General features: G+C 37.6%; 3 non-coding genes across 3 annotated transcripts; all 3 read right to left on the reverse strand.

Annotated features, from left to right (window-relative positions):
• Positions 1-378: 378 nt before the first annotated feature.
• Positions 379-451, reverse strand: Trnar-ucg (transfer RNA arginine (anticodon UCG)). Its single transcript has one exon. It is a non-coding gene; the product is annotated as a tRNA-Arg (tRNA).
• A 2,701-nt stretch (positions 452-3,152) lies between these two features.
• Trnar-ucg (transfer RNA arginine (anticodon UCG)) lies at positions 3,153-3,225 on the reverse strand. The gene has a single exon. It is a non-coding gene; the product is annotated as a tRNA-Arg (tRNA).
• Positions 3,226-5,100: 1,875 nt separating this feature from the next.
• On the reverse strand, positions 5,101-5,170 carry Trnar-ucg (transfer RNA arginine (anticodon UCG)). Its single transcript has one exon. It is a non-coding gene; the product is annotated as a tRNA-Arg (tRNA).
• Between the last annotated feature and the right edge of the window lie 15,171 nt (positions 5,171-20,341).

The following is a 20,341-nucleotide window of genomic DNA, read 5'->3' on the forward strand; positions in this document are numbered from 1 at the left end:
TAGCAATTGCCTTACATTTCAGTCATGGAATAGATATGTGCTGCGTGTAGTGCCAAAGAGAGAATTATTCTTATAACTTCAGTCCTGGAGCGAGTTTGGTATGCATTAAAAAATCAACTTTTCTATTCATACGTTAAAAATACCGGATATATTTCATCTTGTTTTACCAAAACCTATACATTCTGACTGGTGGCTTTACCGCTCATTATAATATTATGCTTTTTGGTACAAGGCGATGAAATTTATCCGGTATTTAAGTAAGGGAAAAAATATGCTCTATATATAATATCAATTCCGTCCTTTTACAATTCGGAGTTATTATAAGTGTGAAGTATATATAGGGCATTGAGACTACCTGTAACTCACCAAAAATGTATACGACCCCGACGAGATTCGAACTCGCAATCTTCTGATCCGAAGTCAGACGCCTTATCCATTAGGCCACGGGGCCTTCGGTAAATATATTTATTTGAATTGTCTATTGTCCGTTTTTATTTGCTCCCATTTGTAGTGCCAGTATCATTTAAAGCTCACAATTACACAATAAAGACATTGTCCCATGTGGTTATTCATTCTTTACTTTTACAAACAGTGGACGCAGACGTCAGCACTTTTGATTTGTTTTATTTTTCTCTGGATCAAGTAGACCAACTGAATGAACTAAAGTATATGTTTCGTGGACCGCCACAAACAAGCTATTTTGCGACATGCCGCATTAACTTTTTGATGCAATATTTCGGATTTAAGCTAGAGATAGACGCAAGACAATGTCCTTACAAATAACATGCAAGCGACAATGCACAAACTGTCCTTTTAGCTGGTAATAAGAACGGCAAAACACATACTTATAGTTTAACACCCTGAATTTCCTCAAAATTAACTTTATTAGATCTGAAAATCCGGATTACATGATCTATGTCATGGGGTCTCAAGCTTGATTACACATTTCAAATCTGTATGGGGTCTCAGGCTTGATTACATATGTCAAAACTGTACTGTAATTTCGACTATATTCCAAGTGCAGCTGTGTCCTCCCTACTGCACATAAGATGAAATAAACATTATATTCCACAGCGTCTGTTTTGATAATTGTTATTGAAGGACTTCATATTCTCCCCACATTATGATTTCAAACATTCAATGACAGAACAGAAACACACTTGCAGATGTCAACACGTGATGAAGTCCGATTTATTTCATGTAGAATTGGCACAGATAAACCCAGTCGATAATCACGAAATTTGGTAGAATTGACAAAAATGCCAAATCTATTATATAATGCAATATAATACAATATCAAGATATTCATGGATAAAGCAGCAACCAAAAGCGTCAGCTGTCTCCTCATTAACAATACCTTTTGCATAGACACTGTGACTTGCAACATGAATGAAAGACGATCAATGGAAAAAATCCTGAATGCGATACTCTGTAATTACATATTGATATCAAACAAAGGTGTAGCAATGTCAGATAGAAATTAGCAAGTATTGATTACAAAATCATGCTGTTACGTAGCAATAGATACGATACGAGAAAATGTTGGTGCTGAGAGATTTGGTGGTGATGGTGGTGTTGTGAGTAAGTGCATGTTAAATTCAACTCTCATGACGTTTGTGGGGGTGGGGTGGGGGGACATAAAATGCACAATATGGGTTAAACCAGGAAATTGTGAATACATGTTGAAAAATATACTAGAAAATCCTCTCAGCTATGAACTTTTGGATCGTGCCTAATATCTCTTCACTTGCCTCAAGCGTCTACAATGGATGACCTAGTAGCAACGATTAATTGGTTTATATTTTGGGACGGTTTGCGTACTATACATGTCATGTTCACAATCAATTTATTAGAATCTAAAATAAAAATGTTTTGCGGTTCCTGTTCCATCGCATGAAATGTTTCGTAATGACAAATGATGCAGAAGTTGTTATTAATGTAAATTTGTAACATACAAACTCGATTATACTTTCTATCACTTTTTGAATCGACTTGCCCATTCTTGTTCCAACACATTAATTCATAACGTTTCTACTAATGATTGATTTCCAGTTAAAAATAAAAACTTAATAAAATTAAAAAAATTTTAAAAACTATGTTAATATTAGTCAAAGATTTGTTCAGTTGGATTTACTTGCATACCTTGCATTGTCGACAATTCCTCTTTGTAAACGTGGACCTTAGTGTCATTTTCAACCTATATGTTCTTCTGATATGTCAGCTATGCATTATATGATGCTCAGTATTTTCCGACGCAGACGATTACTTTTTAGGATTACTTCGATGGGATATGCTGGGCTTCAAATATTTGAAATTTAACTCATTCGAGCTCTTTTTATTATGCACTTTTCTATTTTATCATAAACTTAATTTGAACTATAGATAATGTTTGGCTAAAGATTTTCTCATTTGAAAAATATATCCTAATATTTTCACATTTGAAAAATATATCCTTATAGTTTCACACGTGACACTATAAGATTATCCATCATGCCATGCGGCGTATGAGTGTATGTGCCTACAATAGTTATACCTGCAACATCATAAAATAAGGAGTACCTTGTGAGCTAGAATAAATATCTAGAAATTAATCACTGATAATACAATCTTACCAGAAGCTGTTTGCGTCTCGTTGAAGTTATTTCCCCTTACTTCCTTGACGACAATGACAAAATCCCTTTGTGACGCATTTTATGAATCGGAGATGGATTGTTTTCAGTTAGGTCAAATAGTTTACAAAATGAAAAAAATGTCATTTTCCTGTGGCAGAACATGTTAAGGCAGTACTGCCGCTTTCGTAAGAAACGTATAATTTTATTATCAGGCTGTGGTAGGGAGGTGCATTTACGAAAAGTGGGTGGGGGTGCTTGTCGTGCCGAAGAGAGAGTTAATCTTATAAACTTCAGTTCTAGGAGCACTTGTGGTATGTAATAAAAAATACTTTTCTTTTGATACGTTAATACCGGATACATTTCATCTTGTAAAATGATGATTTTAGGTACCCGGCGATGAAATGTATCCGGTATTAAAGTAGGGAAAAAAATATACTCTATATATAATATCAGTTCCGTCTTTTTACAATTCGGAGATGTTAAAGATGTGCAGTAAATATAGGGCATTGAGACTATAATGTAACACACCAAAACTTTAGACGACCCCGACGAGATTCGAACTCGCAATCTTCTGATCCGAAGTCAGACGCCTTATCCATTAGGCCACGGGGCCTTCCATCAACAACCGTAGGTTCAGTTATGTGTTCGTAATGATTCGAACGTGCAGTACCCTAAACGGTCAAAATCCAACCAAAAAAGTCGTATTGTTCTCTTAGGTAGCTCATCGTTTGATTTTGTTTGTAACAAATTGAGATCTTATCTGAGCCTTTGGTTGGAATACTTTACAACCGGATCAGGTTGACATTAAAGAGATTCCAGGTATATACCAAACTTAGGACATCATATCCAAATTTAGAAATTTTCTTGGGCTGCTCCTCACTGTTGACATATTAGGGAACCAATTTAATGACATAATCAATGGGAAAGAATCAAGTCATATTGTGATATACGTTTAATTGCGGTTGTAAGACAAATGTCATTATTCAAGTGCAAATCAGTCATACATCATGATACAAGATATATAACGCATTATAACGAATTTATATCAACTGTGTGTGTGTGTGTGTGTGTGTGTGTGTGGTACGGATGCTGTATCAATGATATACAAGGAGATGTAAACATTTTTTCATTAAACGGAACCGAGGAGTGCCGAGTTTCCTTTTAATGAAAAACTTTACAACGATTGGCATCTCATTGATACAGCGTAAGTACTGTACATATATTTTATTTATATCACAAACAAATACATATATCTGCCCTTTGAAAGGAGTTAAGATTTACTCTCGCTAGTCGATTTCACTTTAAAACTAACTCTCTCTCTCTCTCTCTCTCTCTCTCTCTCTCTCTCTCTCTCGTTCTTTGGTCGGTTTGACAACTTTTGCCATGATTCAAAGTCCAGGGACATCGTAGAATGACACAAACACAAATGAAAATCCTCTTCGCTCGTCATTTCATAGATTTTAGCCCTATCTTGATGCAATAGTATGGAGAGAGAGAGAGAGAGAGAAGAACCTGTTAACATTTTCATAATTAATTAATAATAATGTATTTTTAGAACACACTAGTATGTTTTAAGAACAAAACATTAAATACATCACATTATATATACCACGTAACCCAGAAACGTTACTGTATAATACCGATATGGTTTGCAACTTTGTATATTTGATAAATGCTGTATATAAATCCCAACGGGAGTGCACACATATCATTACGACAAACCATAATCTTGTAGGTTACTTGGTGTAATTTCTATATCAAGGTTTTAATCAATCCCAAATTCCTTTTGTCTCTCACTCCACATTTTCAACTTCTATTGTCTTCTATTCCGTCATCCTATGTATTATGTGATGTCCTGCATTTTACGACGCAGACGATTGTTTTTTTTAGGATCACTTCTAGGGGATATGCTGGACACATAAACTTATGTTGAACTATAGATAATGTTTGGCTAAAGATTTTCTCATTTGAAAAAATATATCCTTATATTTTCACATGTGACAATATAAGATTTCCCATCATGCCATGTGACGTATGAGTGTGTGTGCCTACAATAGATGTACTTGCAAAAACTAAAAATAAGGAGTAACTTGTGAGCTAGACAAAATATACAGCAATTGCCTTTCATTTCAGTCATGGGAAACATTTGGGGTGCGTGTAGTGCCAAAGAGAAAATTAATCATATAACTTCAGTTCTGGTGCGAGTTTGGTATGCATTAAAAAATCAACCTTTCTACTCATACGTTAATACCGGATATATTTCATCTTGTTTTACCAAAACCTATACATTCTGATTGGTGGCTTTACCGCTCATTATAATATCATGTTTGTTTGGTACAAGGCGATGAAATTTATCCTGTATTTAAGTAGGGAGAAAATATATACTCTATATATAATATCAATTCCGTCCTTTTACAATTCGGAGTAATTATAAGTGTGAAGTATATACAGGGCATTGAGACTACCTTTAAATCACCAAAATTGTATACGACCCCGACGAGATTCGAACTCGCATTCTGATCCGAAGTCAGACGCCTTATCCATTAGGCCACGGGGCCTTCGGTATAATGGTTTATTTGAATTGTCTATTGTCCGTCTTTATTTGTTCCCATTTGTAGTGCCAATATGATAAAAAGTTCACAATTCCTCAGTAAGGACATTGTCCCATACGGTTATTCATTGTTTACATTTGTTTGGAAGACCTCAGCTCTGATCTGATTTATTGGTTTAAATCCTTTTTAAGTGGGATTTAGATAAATGTCTTCTTTGTATATACCAGACTTAATACATCATACCAAAATTGAACGTTGCTTGGTTGCTCTACAGTGTGAAATAATTATAAAGTTAACCATTTTTAGCAAATATATATGGGAAATAATAAAGTTATATCATGAGATACAGTATTTTGTGGTTGTAAATGTAAGGTGGCTGTTGACTTGTATATGAAAAATGAAAGTCTTACAACTGGAGAGTGCCACATTTCCATCTTGGCAGAGGCAGCCATAGATTTTTTCGACTTTCATGCGGGTTAGAAATATTCTCAAATATATATCACATGTCACCGGTATAATACTGGGGTGATAGGAAAGACTGTTCAGCAGTTTTCTGTCAACTCACTGAGTATGCATTGGACTGTCCTATGGATGGTGATCAAAGTATATTTTTAGATGATGAAGTGCTGTCTTCTTTAGCCGATTTTACTCATTCAGAAATCTATGTATGTCATCGTCATTTTCATATAAAAGTGTTGATGTTTAAGTGTGGACAAAGTAATGGCATTGGATGCATTTGAATACAGTCTTTAAAGTATTCCGGTTTCATCGCTATTCTCTTTGTAATTATTGTATTCAGTTGTCTGCACAGTTTTCATATTCTTCTGTTTCAATCCGGGGACATAATCTCAGAGGCACGTTTATACCTTGCGGTCGTCTAATAAAATCTGGATATTGAGCTTGCAGATTATAAGCCTGTGGTCAGTCCGGCATTCTGCACTTCTCATGGTCTTCGTCACTCTGACATCCTGCCCGTCTCTTCTCCTGATAATGGTGTATTTAGTACGTTGCCTGTGCTTTGAGCGCGGTCGTATTCATGTTCGGTGCATTGTCTCAGTAGCACAAGTCCGTTGCTGCTGCATTTGCCAAATTCAGTTTTATCAATGACTCCTGGTGCTGACTGGCGATCTGTACCAGTTATAACACTAAAGTCACCAAGGATGATGAGCTTCTCTGCCTTTAGCACTTTTGCAGTAAGAGACTACATGTCTTCATAAAATTTGTTCTTGATTTCAACTCAGTTCGGTCCGGTTATGATTGTTGCATGTCTATTTCCAGGGAGTGGGATTCTCATTTGCATAAGACTGTCATTCACGCTTTAATGAGACATGTGGACATGCTGACTGACATTTGCTATGATGCCAAACCTATCACCAGCTTCACGTCGGGATTCGTTACTTAGGCCACTCCAGAAGGTGGTGTAGACGGCCTTGCTTCGGTGAGTTGTCCTTTATCAACTACACCAGTTTCACACTGATCTGATATCCGGATGTTGAATCTGTCCGGTTCTCTACCAGCAAGAGCTCTTCAACGTGTGGTTATCTTAATGGACATAGGATCATAATCATTTTCATTTAATGCCAGCTTGACATCGTAGGAACTTTCCCATGTGAAAACCGCATGGGAATATTACTTTTCGAACATGAGGATAATAAGTTTTGAAGATGGTCACTTTGGTTGCCATATCAGACATCAAATACGTACCATTTACATTTAGAATCAACTAGCCATCATAAAATGTTTGTAAGTGAATGTTCCATGTTCATGTGACCATCCATTCAGAAGGAGTGGGGAAAACACGATTTTCAAGATAGCCCTTGTTTTGACCATAGGGCCGTCAGATTAACACCATTTTCATTTTGGACTAACTAGACATCACAAGAAGTCTTCTGGCAAAACCTCCATGGCAAAATGACTTTGTATTTCGAACCATAGTGGTCATCACAGTAGAATTACTGTCCGTTCACGGAGTGGTGGGTGATATCGATAATAAGGCTTCCCCGGACAGCTGCTGTGGGGGCCATATTGAATATTATATCGGCGTCATTAAGATTTAGAACTAACTAGACACCATCTGAAGTCTTTTACTGAGACATCAATATCAGTGTTTGTTTCCATTCAGGATGAGAAGCAATAACAAGACTTTCAAGAGGCGCTATATATAGCCAACTAGATAATGTGATCAATTTATGTCTAAGGTTTCAAGGAAATCCTCAAATTAGTTACTTGTACGCACGGATGGACATAAAACGTTCGAAAGACAAATGATCACCCCATAAGCTCTTCAAAAGCCAAGAGCAGGATGGGGACGAAGTTGAGTGTAAAATGCTTAAGGCAAGAAAGACAACAAATTTAACGCAAACGACTTCAACTACAAAATAAAATGAAAACACCACATCATCTAGGAACGCAAGTATGTTATCATAAAAATGTTATGGTGGAAGTAATCAAATTCTTCACGTATCATTATATCATAGAGAACAAAACTCGAAGGAAATAACTGCCAGGAAAGTAAACCAAATTCATGCGATATTAATTCAACAGATAAAGGCAGACTTATTAATGCAAATGTATTCATCAGGAGAAATGAAACAGGAATACAACGAAATGGGCTTCAAAACTATCCTTAACAGACTTTAGGTTGGTTTTCTTTCCGATACGCAGTTCGCTGATGGTTATTGCTCTCTCTCTCTCTCTCTCTCTCTCTGTCTCTCTCTCTCTCTCTCTCTCTCTCTCTCTCTCTCTCTCCTTTGGTCAGTTTGACTTAACTTTACCATCATTTAAAAGTCCAAAGACATCGTCGTACGACACAAGCGAAAATCATCTAAACTCGACTTTTCATGAATGTTCTTGCTACTATGGTCCAGAGAAACCATATGTAATTAGTAATAATCGATTTCTCAAACATTATATTAGATTTAAGAAACATTAATATTAACAACAACAAAACATTAAATACATTGCAGTATGCCTACCTCGAAACCAACATATGTACCTTGTAGTGGCGACAGGCTATCGCAACTTTGTATCATTCATTATAAGAAAACTGTAGATAAATCCCGAGAAAAGTGTACACATACCGTTACGACGAACCATGTTCATGTAGGTTACTTGGTGTAAGTTCAAATTTAAGGTTTTCATCCATCGCAGTTTCTATGTATCTCTCACTCCAGATTTCTGCATATTTTGTACCTTATGCATAGAAGGAGGAGGAGGAACGGAAAGCAGAAAGGATTGCGATGAAAATAATTGTGAACCATGTTAAATTCATTTTGAAAACGGGGATTATTATTACTTTTCATTTTTAATTTCAAACGTCACCAATGATTAACAAGTGGAAATTCATCATTGATCTAGAGGGGCCCCGAGTGGACGAGTGGTCTAAAGCGCTCAACATTACGGATCAATGCCGTCTCACCTATGTCTGCGTGAGATCGAGTCTCGAGCTCGGCCAATACGTGTACGCGAGAAACTCTTCCAGTAGTTTCTATTGGATCGCTGGTTCTTTCCGTGTATTACCTGGTTCTTTCTCTATCCTGGCCGCCATGTATGGCCTTTCTTGTACTGAGAAATGGCGTTAAACCCAACAACAACAACAATAAAATCATTGACATAGAGTCTCCAACACAAGTTGCAAGAATGTTTATATACGCGTATTATTGCACCATTGGCAGATCGCAATTTCATATTCAATTAGTCATGTTGTTGTTTTTTATGTATGTGGTGTAAATAAAGATATATATCTGGAAAGTTGCGTAAGGAAACCGTCGTTAAATCCCGAGTGATCATCAGTATTATCGTTAGGAAATTTTTCGCAGAGTCCTAGAATTTCATTCCGAGGGGCAATTAATACAGGATGTTGTAGATCATCCAGCTTTGGTTTTAGCGGTCAAATATTGAGATATACTATATATGTAAACCCTTTTCATTATAATATATTTTGAAATTAGAATCTGAATTAAATGTTTTCTCGTCAATGCCGGCTTGGATAGACAGTGTCCGTCAGCCTATTCGATAACAGAGGCAATGTCCGATCTTTGAAATAAGCAAGATATCTGGCGTTCAATATGAAAGTGTGCATGATTAAAAAGGTGCTTCCTTGCAGACTGCTCAGTTGACCTAGTGGTTAGAGCAGGAGGTCGTAGGTTCGATCCCTGACCGGGCCATACCAAGGACTTCTACAAGGTGGAACTAACAGCTGCCTCGCTAGTCGCTCAGCATTAAGAAGTTAGTGTTCGGACAGGACGGCCTGATGTGAGAATAATGTGACTGGGTGGGACATGATGTTACATGTCTGCGGAATGATGCCCAGTGCTAGTAGACATCACTATAAACTGCCCCACCGCAGACACTGTAGCGATATGACTGACAAATTGTTAAAGCTACTTCAAACATCCAGATCACACATACCACCACCCACACATATCCTGACATTTGCAGTATATAAACGTTGCATTTATTTCAAATATAACACTGAAAATGGAGATTAAATATCAGGTTACTCCCAACCCCCAGATAATTCCAAAAGGGACTTTATACATAATGAGTATGGAACATTCAAGATGAATACGACAAAGATAGAATTTCAAAACTGCCAATTATTTTCTCAATCTGCTCACTTGATTTCTGGATATATAGTTATGACTCCCTCTATGTCGTCCTCTCAAATGACCACCTTGTAATTTTACCCGACGATGTATTTACATTTGTATCATATACAAAACCCATGTTGACTTCCATCACACGTAATAACTCTGGAAAGATAAATTCCCTTGCGATGACTAACTAATTTGTAAATTGATATCATAAAGGCGTATAAAAGCTCTCGCTCATTTTTCAAAGGTCCTCTGCTTTGATGCCAGCCAGAATATCAATCACTTTCAGTGACAGTTTTGTGGATTAGATTCGTCGTCGAACAAATAGATATATGCCTTGAAATTTTTTTTAGATAAGTAAACAAAAGCTAGTAAAGGACAGTCTCGAAATCATAAAGAATGCACGAGTCTCTTCACTGTGGAATGCAGGTGTATTTCACTCGGTTCTGGAATTTACCAAACCCAACAAAAGGAATGTATATATCAGTGAATTATCAGAGGCTTAGAATTTTATCATAATATGTGGAATATTGTTGGAATATGCTGCAGGCTGTTACCTTAACTAGTCTATAAATTTTCAATCAATTATATTTTAAGCATGTTAAAGACTGGCAAACTGACATATATTTAGAAACGCCCAATCATAAACACAATACAGTTTAGAAAACACATAATATTTAATCATGTTTATATGAAACGCATGCACAAATACATGAGACGCATTTTCAAAATGATAAGAAGTAAAACATTGATTTTAAATTACAAAGAGTAATCAATATATACACCATGTTGGTGGTGGGGTGAAAGAAAGAAAGAAAGAAAGAAAGAAAGAAAGAAAGAAAGAAAGAAAGAAAAAACGAAATAAAGAAAAACAAAGTTTATAGTCGGAAGGTGTTTTGAATTGTGCGGTAATATGAGAGCTATACACGTATCGATGAATAAGTAACGGCTTCGATTTGGAACTAAACTATTGAAGAATCGTCTTTCTTCGCTATGACAGATACAATAGTTTTTTGTTTGTTTTTTTAAGTTATGCTTGCCTTACAATATAATAACCTTAACAAAATCCACAAATTTTATTTTCTTTTAGTTCGTTCTCTGGCAAGTGAAAAGCATATGCATATTAGAGGGGTTCGATCAAAGTTATCTAACGGTTTCAAACTGTATGAATTAAGAAAACACCTTTTGGTCAATCCGAAATTTGCTACTGTAGTGTCCGTGGACACTGCCTTTTTTTTCCTCTTTTTTTATATTTTCTAGCTAAGGCAGGGTTTCTAATTGTCTTGGTACCATATAACAATAACCATCTCCCTTTTATAATTTTTTTTGTTTGGGTGGGGGGAACTAAAATAAATATCAAAAGTATTTTATGTTTGTGTGTTTCCCCCTCAGATATGCTGTATGTTCTATTTATAAAGAATTTTGTATCAAAAATTTTAATTTGAGTTTTTGATGGGGTATTTATTTTTCTCTAGTGTTATCTAAAGGGCTGATCGTCCGAGCCTGGTTTTATTCACCTTGCTCGAAGTCCCTTCGCTTGTAATTTTTGTGACCTTTGCTAGAGGTCTTCTCAGTCTCAGTGTTTGCTATGTGTACTAGTGCTATGTTGTGTGTAGGCTATATTTTCTGTATGTTTGAGACAGCAAGTATAAATCATGTTTTTTTTTTCTTCCCCAGTTGTCTTATTTCAATTCTTTGGATTTAAAATCCATTACAATATAGTTTATGTCATTTTCCGTTAATTTATTTTCAATTTAGAATTTTGGCGATCGGAACGGTGTGATATATTAGGTTATGAAAAAAATAAAAATTATATTGTTTTATTCGAGTGGTAATGTGTCGTTCCTCTCAGTACATGCTAAAGAAGGAAACAGGTAGGCTGTGCTCGATTCTAGGTCCACACTTTTTTATTCCTTGTATTTCTCCCGAATCGAGTTAGGTCTCCTTTGATTATTTAAACTATTTCTTTAGAAAATTCCAAAAATTGTTTAATCACTACAAGATTTTAGGTTGGTCAACCATACAGTGCGGGAGCTGTATGGTTGGAGAAAGAAAGAAGAGTCAGTGGGGTTGTACTGTTGTATTTTTGTTTGTGTTTGGTCTGTTTATGTTCTATATGAGGTGTTTTTCCAAGACTCTTTCACTGGCCTGTCCACTTCGCGAAGCGCCCTGTGATATAGCCCCATGATGTCATCGCCTTGTACTTTCCCCATATAGATTCCCTGTGGATTCCCCGTAGTTTCGTATTTCAGGTAATAATATTTTTTAGAATTTTCTAATGTGTAGCGTCATAAGTTTCTTTAGAAAGTTCAAATTATATTTGAAAGTTACAATAAGTTATAATTCCTCTATAAACCTTGTTATAATTTAGTAAATTTTTTAAATGACCTATATAGTTTTAATTTTGGAAGAAAACAATTTTAATAAACAAAACTTAACGTTTCAAAAACTTTAAACTCTTTTAAACTTCATACATAATTTTTGAGATTTTCAAATTTATCACGATTATTAAAAAATTTACAATTTAAATTTTATGAAATTTATATTGGGTTGGGGTTCCTATTTAATTTATATTAAATTTAGGATTTAAATCCAGTTGAAATTTTAAAATTTGAAATTGGATCCTAAGGTTTGGATGAGACTCATGTATGTCTGGGTCGGAGGATGAGCTGGAGGCTCTGGCCTACGCACTGACAGTATCAAACCCCTAGTGGGTAGCCAACCGAAGCTCTCCCTCCCATCCCCATCCCCATTTTGCTCCTCCTCTCCTCGGGATTCCAATTTCTTGACAAGTTATTTCATAAAATTCTGCCTATCACTATTATTTGCCCACATGCCTTCATTGTTCCAACAAGGTAATTTGTAATTTTATAAAGTGTTTTTGTCAAATTTCCCATCTAAAAATAAAATGTTATTTCTTTTATATTTGTCTTTTTTTTACATAGTTCCCCTATTAACTTTAGTCTTTCATCCTTTCTTTTTTCACATTGTGAAAAAGTATGATATTTACTGAAAGGGGCGTTCTTACACAGTGGACATTTTGGCGATACTCTGATCAAGTACCGTCTCACTGCCACCTCTCCTGGCAACCATGCATTGTGCATGTATTTGAAGCAAAAGCTCCTCCCTTTTATAATGGGTCATCATTAATGTAAATATATGCATGTGAACAAAGGCACAAGGAATCTATACACATACTGGTCTTTATACGAATTTGACACACATACCGATCTTTATATGAATTTGATACACATACCGGTCTTTATACGAATTTGACACACACACACCGGTCTTTATTCGAATTTAATACACATACCGGTCTTTATAATAATTTGATATACATACCGGTCTTTATACGAATTTGGCACACATACCAAGTCAATTCTTTTATAAGAATTTGATACACATACCGGTCTTTTATACGAATTTGACACACACACCGGTCTTTATAATAATTTGATACACACACTGGTCTTTATAATAATTTGATACACATATCGGTCTTTATACGAATTTGACACACACACACACCGGTCTTTATACGAATTTGACACACACACACACACACCGGTCTTTATACGAATTTGACACACACACACACACACACACACACACACACACACACACCGGTCTTTATACGAATTTAATACGCATACAGGTCTTTATACGAATTTGACACAAACACACACCGGTCTTTATAATAATTTGATACACATACCGGTCTTTATACGAATTTAACACACACACACACACACACACACACCGGTCTTTATACGAATTTGATACACATGCCGGTCTTTATACGAATTTAATACACACACACCGGTCTTTATAATAATTTGATACACATACCGGTCTTTATACGAATTTGACACACACACACACACACACACCGGTCTTTATAATAATTTGATACACATACTGGTCTTTATACGAATTTAATACACACACACTGGTCTTTATAATAATTTGATACACATGCCGGTCTTTATACGAATTTGACACACACACACACCGGTCTTTATAATAATTTGATGCACATACCGGTCTTTATACGAATTTGATACACATACCGGTCTTTATACGAATTTGATACACACACCGGTCTTTATAATAATTTGATATACATACCGGTCTTTATACGAATTTGACACACACACACACACACACCGGTCTTCATAATAATTTGATGCACATACCGGTCTTTATACGAATTTGATACACATACCGGTCTTTATACGAATTTGACACACACACACACCGGTCTTTATACGAATTTGATACACACACACACACCGGTCTTTATAATTATTTGATACACATACCGGTCTTTATACGAATTTGACACACATACCAAGTCAATTCTTTTATAAGAATATGACACACATAAGTAGTAAAGGGGGGCACATTACGTACAATGGGAATTAGCATTACAGGGACCCCTGGGTCAGATTACGTACAATGGAAATTTAGCATGGCGAAAAGTCGTGGGTCAGATTACGTACAAGGGGAATTTAACATGAGAATAAATCGTGGGTCACTTTACGTACAAGGGGAATTTAACATGGGGAATAGAGTTTGGGTTTGTTTAGGGACAAGGGGAATGGAACATGGGATTTTTTTAAAAAAAAAAAAGGGGTAGGCAATGGAAAGGCTATCTCTTTTCGAGAAATATGGCTGGCCCTGAAAAGGGCCTTTTGTTTTTCTTCTGCTTCTAATTTCTTCTTTTCCTCCACCAACTTCTTATTTTCTCACCTACACTCTTTTTCTTCTTTTTTTTCTTCTCCTCTTCTTTCTTCTCTTCCTCCTCTTCTTTCTTCCTCTTCTCATTTTCTTCTTCTTTTTCAATTTTTTCATTCCATGCTCTCATCCTTATCCTTTCCTCTTCATCCTCCTTCTCCTCCTTTATTTCTTTTAACAGATCACTGATGATTACCTTCATTTTTCGTAAATTGTTTATCTCCATCTTCACTCGATGGGGACTATAAGAGTAGTGATCCTCGTTTAGGTTAACCAACATTTGCTCAAACATTCCTAAATTGTCCAGGACGTTTTGCAATTTTTCCATTTTGTTAAGGTGGTTCGAAGCCACCTTCTTTTTTATTCTTTGCAGAATGGTTTGAACGACGAATACTGTGGGTTCTTATAGTGAAAGCGCGGACGTGATGGAAAACATCTCCCTAAGACATAAAAATTGATCTTACCTAGATCATGACCGAACAACGCACGGTCGTGAAGGAAAACATCCCCTACTTTTTCATTTCATATAATAAAACCCAAACTATACTCTTCACATACGCTAAGAAACCTATAATCTACTATTCACACAAACGTACGCTAGCCTTTACTAACACATACACTCACTCAATTAAAAAAAAGAGTTAGTGTTTATATTCACACTACTCTACCTACACACATTGGCAAATTAATAGTTATTTCTTTTCTAGAGTATTGGGTAGCCCTGAAAAGGGCTGTTGGTTTGTTTTGAACTCCAGATGCACCTATCTAATGGTTGCACCTTCCTGGCCTTGCGCCACACACGCATCTTCTTCCCCAGTCTTCTTTCACCTTTCTTCTGGGGAGCGCAGAGGGAGGATGATTCGCTTCAGCACCCCAATCCTCTGTCTCGGGAATATTGTACGACATCCTCTCTCCTATTTTCTTTTCCTCTTCTTCCCTCTCTCTTCTCTCCTCCTCTTCTTTCTTTATTCTTGCTTCTTCTACGATAGCCTCCGCTGATAGTTCATTTACTATGCGCCTGGCATATTCCAGGTGCATCTGGAGTTCTAACAGTTTCACAATTCTGGTGTTCATTCTTCTGGTGGTGTTGATCAATCAACAAGGGTAGCTGGACTGCCGAACGAGTTTCAATTTATACTGATGGAAAACATCCCCCTAATAACATAATATTGATCTTACCTAGATCATGTCCAAAAAACAACGAGCGGACATAAAAGAAACACTCACTCACTTTTTTATGCTACCCATCACTATTTTAAAATTTTTTATAAATCACTTCAATAGACTATCTACATACTCAAAGCAATCCAATCTAACTCCCCAAATTTACACCTCAAACACCAAAAAAACATGATTTTAATCTACTATCAACACCAACGTACGTGAGCATTTACAAACACAAACACACAAACTCACAAACACATACCCTCACATTTTTAAGAAAGAGTTAGTGTTTATTTTCACACTACTCTACCTACACACATTGGCAAATTGATCGTTATTTCTTTTCTAGAGTATTGGGTAGCCCTGAAAAGGGCTGTTTTTTGTTTGCTATGGCATTCTTTTTTAGTTTCTAAGAATGCGATGTCCTCTGAGGATAGACTTTCTGGCGATAGGTCTGCTTCTTCGGAAAGAGAAGAAGAACTCTTTGGTGTCGATACGACAATCGACAAAGCCTCTGTCAGCTTCAGGTTGCTGCTGCTGCTGCTGTTGCTGCTGCTGTTGCTGCTGTCTCTGAAGTCTGTACTTCTCTGTCCATTCTTCTTTTTCCCTGTTCATTTCTTCTCTGAAGAGCTCTTCTAACATTCTCACATTTTCTATTTCTTCTGGCTTCGGTATCAGACTGTGTCTGACCCTATGCAAATTCACGTAGGCTTCGTTGAGCTTAGCTAGTTTGGAACACACCTTCTTAGGAGGATGAGTCGACAATGGATTTTTAGACTGGAAACAACCCCGGTTCTTAAAGTCAAAGCGCGGACGTGAAGGAAAACATCCCCACACGGTTTTCGAGCCGCAACGTTCAAATAGTGTCATGGGAGGGATAGAGAGAAGTCAAAGAGCATCAATCCAACATTCTTCTAGCTAAACAAAAGACAAAGGCATTTTTTTCAAAACACAACATTTTTTATTCAAAAATCACTTAACACTAAACAAGAACTCTAAAATTTTTAACAATAATCCAACAATATAACATCAAACAATTTTTTCAAATCACTAACATGTTTTTCTCAATTGACCATCTACTTTAAACAGGGCTGACAACGTTGTGAATGAAATTGTGATTTCCACTGTTGGAAATCATTAGGCCATTGATGGACACTACGTTTCCTAGCTTGAGACAAAAGATAAGCATAATGGTCACAAAACCATCGATCTACTTTCACATCGTTTCTTGAAGAAGAACGAGGATCAAAATGAGTCACTAAATGTTCCAAGGAATAGCCCAGGCTGCGATGATGCAGAAAATACACACAATATTGTCCACACACCAAGGAATCTGTGCCTTGTAATTTCACATTATTGAAGCGGGTGGTTTGAGCATTTCTTCTCATAAAGTCATTGATATCGTCTTCCAAAGGGGGCAATCCATACGAATCGAAATATTCCACACATCCTTCTTGAGGAAAGTAAACGGCTACCCAGTGGGTTCCTGGGAGATGACTGTCGTCCGTGTTGATCACGTAAGCTTGATGGTCTTTAGGTTTGCGATGAGGGAGTTCATCTTTAGCACAGACGACAGGATTCCAAGAAGCCGTATACGAACTGTGGTTCAAAAGGTAATAAAGTTCCCAGGTATCCATTGATTTGTGTGTGCTTTTTTTCTTCTTCACAGGTAATAATAAGTCGTCAATTCGATCCTGACTTTTTGCTTGAAAATGTCTGACGAGTAAACGGTTATTCGTTCTGTTTCCTCACTCTGATTCAGGAGAGCTTCGATACGATGGATTTCTTGAGTGGTTAATGGTGGACAAGAATGTTCACGCAAGTCTTTATACCACTGGTGCAACACGTCTTTGTCCGAGATGAGACTCCAAGCTTCGTCCAGATACTCGTCCAATTTTTCTTCTTGACTTAACGTCAGGCATTTATCGTGTTGAATTTGACTGGGATGATCGTTTTGACATCCATAGCAATTTTTCTTGATCAATTCCGTCATTTTTTCGACCAAGTGTTTGGCAAAACAGGAGACTAAATGGGCTTCTTGTTCTGGCCATCTCGATTTCATCATGATCACTTCTTCTTCTTTTTCCACGGTCTCCTCACATTCCATCTCCAAAGTTTCTCCACTAGGTAAAGAGGGATAACAGTCTTCCATGGCTTCTAATAATCTAGAATCACTTCTCTCAAACTGTTGATTTCCGTGGCATTATCGAATTCGGCATACAGGATGACGTTCACTGTGTGATCTGGAGGTAGATTCGCAAACTGAATTTCCACACGAATCTGGCCGGATTTTATAGGGTGGAAATGTCCCTCGTCGCTGCCTTGGTCAGGAGTGAAATCCAAAGCCCACAAAGCATAGCCTCCTGCACAATCCTCGTATGTAATACCGTGACTGGTGTTGGTTCCTAACTGACCGGTAGCTTCGTACAGGGACAAGTACGACCTCAAGTAATTCTTCTTGGTAAAGTCAGGTTCGAAAGGTCGGGTACACAAGGTCTTGCCATCGCGACTGACTTCGATCTTGGACACATTGAAGTGTTGAAAGTTGAAAGGATTTTCTTTGAAGGCTCCGTTGAAGGCTGAATTCAGGACCATACCAAGGATCAAACGTTTGGGTAACTGTCCTTGGAACAGATGATCTTCGATCATGGATCGCTGTCCAGCAGGAATGGTGAAGGTTTTCACTTCCACGCATCGGATCGGATACTTGGCGGTCGTTCTGCTCAATGTTTGACTGATGTCGTTACCCACTTTAGGTAACACTTCTACGCGTCGTACGTAGAGCCTGGCTTCCTCGATGACAGTTTTGCAAGCGTCAGTACCTATCAAATGGAAAGCGGCACTGATCCGATTCAGTCTCAGGCGGACATTCACCCCGTTCGGCAAATATTTCTCTTCCAACCACATGTCCAAATGCAAACGATCCATTAGTTCTAAACTCTGTCCATCTTTGATTCTGTTTCTTCGTTCTATAAATCCGTCATTGTTTGGTGTTTTGCTTGCATCTTTTTCGAATGTTTCAAACCGGCCTGCTTCGTCAGCTTCCCATAGCACACAGGCATTGAGATGAGTGTTCTTGGCGTCTATTCCGTACGTCAAGAGATTTTCCAGGTACGCTCGATAAGGGTAAGTATCCATGCTGCTACTGACCAGTTTGTTGTTCAAGTACAAGTCCACTCCGCTAAACAAGGAATGCATGAAATTGTTGACGGGAGCTATTACCTCATCCTTTTCTAGGGGCGTATTATCCTCATCGACAACTTTGACTTTCAGGTACAAGTAACTGCTATTCAGATCGATGTAATCTTCGGGTTGTCCTTTGATTTCAAACTCGATGGGAGCTGAGGCTGTCAATGAGGAGACGGGATGAAATTCCACCCATTGGGATTCTTGCATGGTCATCATGGTGGGGGGCATGGCAAACATATCCAGTTCCGTCTTGGAACAAGCGCAAGACTCTCGGTGCATCATTTTTTTTGTTTGTTCTGTTCTCTCTCAATAATCGAAAACGTCTAAGTCTCGAACGGTTCTTCTTTTCTTGGCCTTTCTACCTTGAAGTCTGGTGAAAGGGTGTTTTCTGCGTCGTCGTCTCTTTCTGCCTTGTCCTTGCTGAATGCCTGACTCGGTAGCGTGCAGGGCATTTATAGGTGTGTCTCGTCGGCCTAAAATGTCTTTGCCCGTTTGTAGCAAGACATTTTTGCCTGCCCTCATGAAGGCTTCTTTAGGGTTTTGTTTGTCGATGATGACATTTTGGAGAAATTCTTTGCCTTGCGTCAGTGCTGCATCTTTCAAGGCGTGCAATCCGCGTGTTACCATCGGTTTCAACACCGGGGCCACCGAACGAAAGGCCGATTTTAACATGTCTCCTAAACCGTGTCCTCGCTGTCGAGCAACCCCTCGGCACACTGGATACATGACTTACTTACGAGTCGTGAGAGAACCGTTTTCGAAAATGGAGTTTCACCGTGACTTTTCCTTTGGTGAATGGAATATTTTGCCCCAAATCTCCTTTTATAGTAATGTTGACCGTGTCCAAATACGACTTGCTGACCGGTAAATAGTGAGGATGGACAAATTCGCGGTGGACGTGGTAAGTGTTTCCACCTTCTTCGTCAGCATTCGTGGCAGAATCCACTTTGAAAGGAATGACACCCAGTAACGGCACGGAGGTGTGTCCCACCACGTTGTACTCCACCACATCGGAGTACACAAACATCAAATTCAGTCCTTGGTTCAGTTCTACCGGGGTACGAAAAAACTTGGCAAAAGTGTCGATGTCAGAAATGACTGATGATTCGTTTTTTTGTTGTTCTACTATCTTCTTCAGGTTCATGTTACCGCCCAACATGTCAAACAATTCAGGACAAAATAAGAAAGATATTATTTTAGGCCCCTCAGGAAATTTTATCAGGAAGCGACGAGCTGTTTTGTGGTACTCCAGGGTGACACTTTTTTTGGTACTTTCCAAAGCTTTCAGAAACACACCATTAAACCTGGTGGCTATGGTGTTGACCAAATGTTGACCACTAAAATAATAACCTGGGGGAATGAACAACTGATAGTCGGTCCATTTTGGATTTTCTTTGTTACGGGTTTTCATGTCATATTTGACATTCTTATCCAAGTACTGTTGCACTTGCTCGTCATGAACTTGCACCGTAAAAGAATTTTGATTGGG

This window comes from Sinohyriopsis cumingii, chromosome 5 (genome assembly GCF_028554795.1).
Source record: "Sinohyriopsis cumingii isolate HCF-2022 chromosome 5, ASM2855479v2, whole genome shotgun sequence".
Classification (NCBI taxonomy): domain Eukaryota; kingdom Metazoa; phylum Mollusca; class Bivalvia; order Unionida; family Unionidae; genus Sinohyriopsis; species Sinohyriopsis cumingii.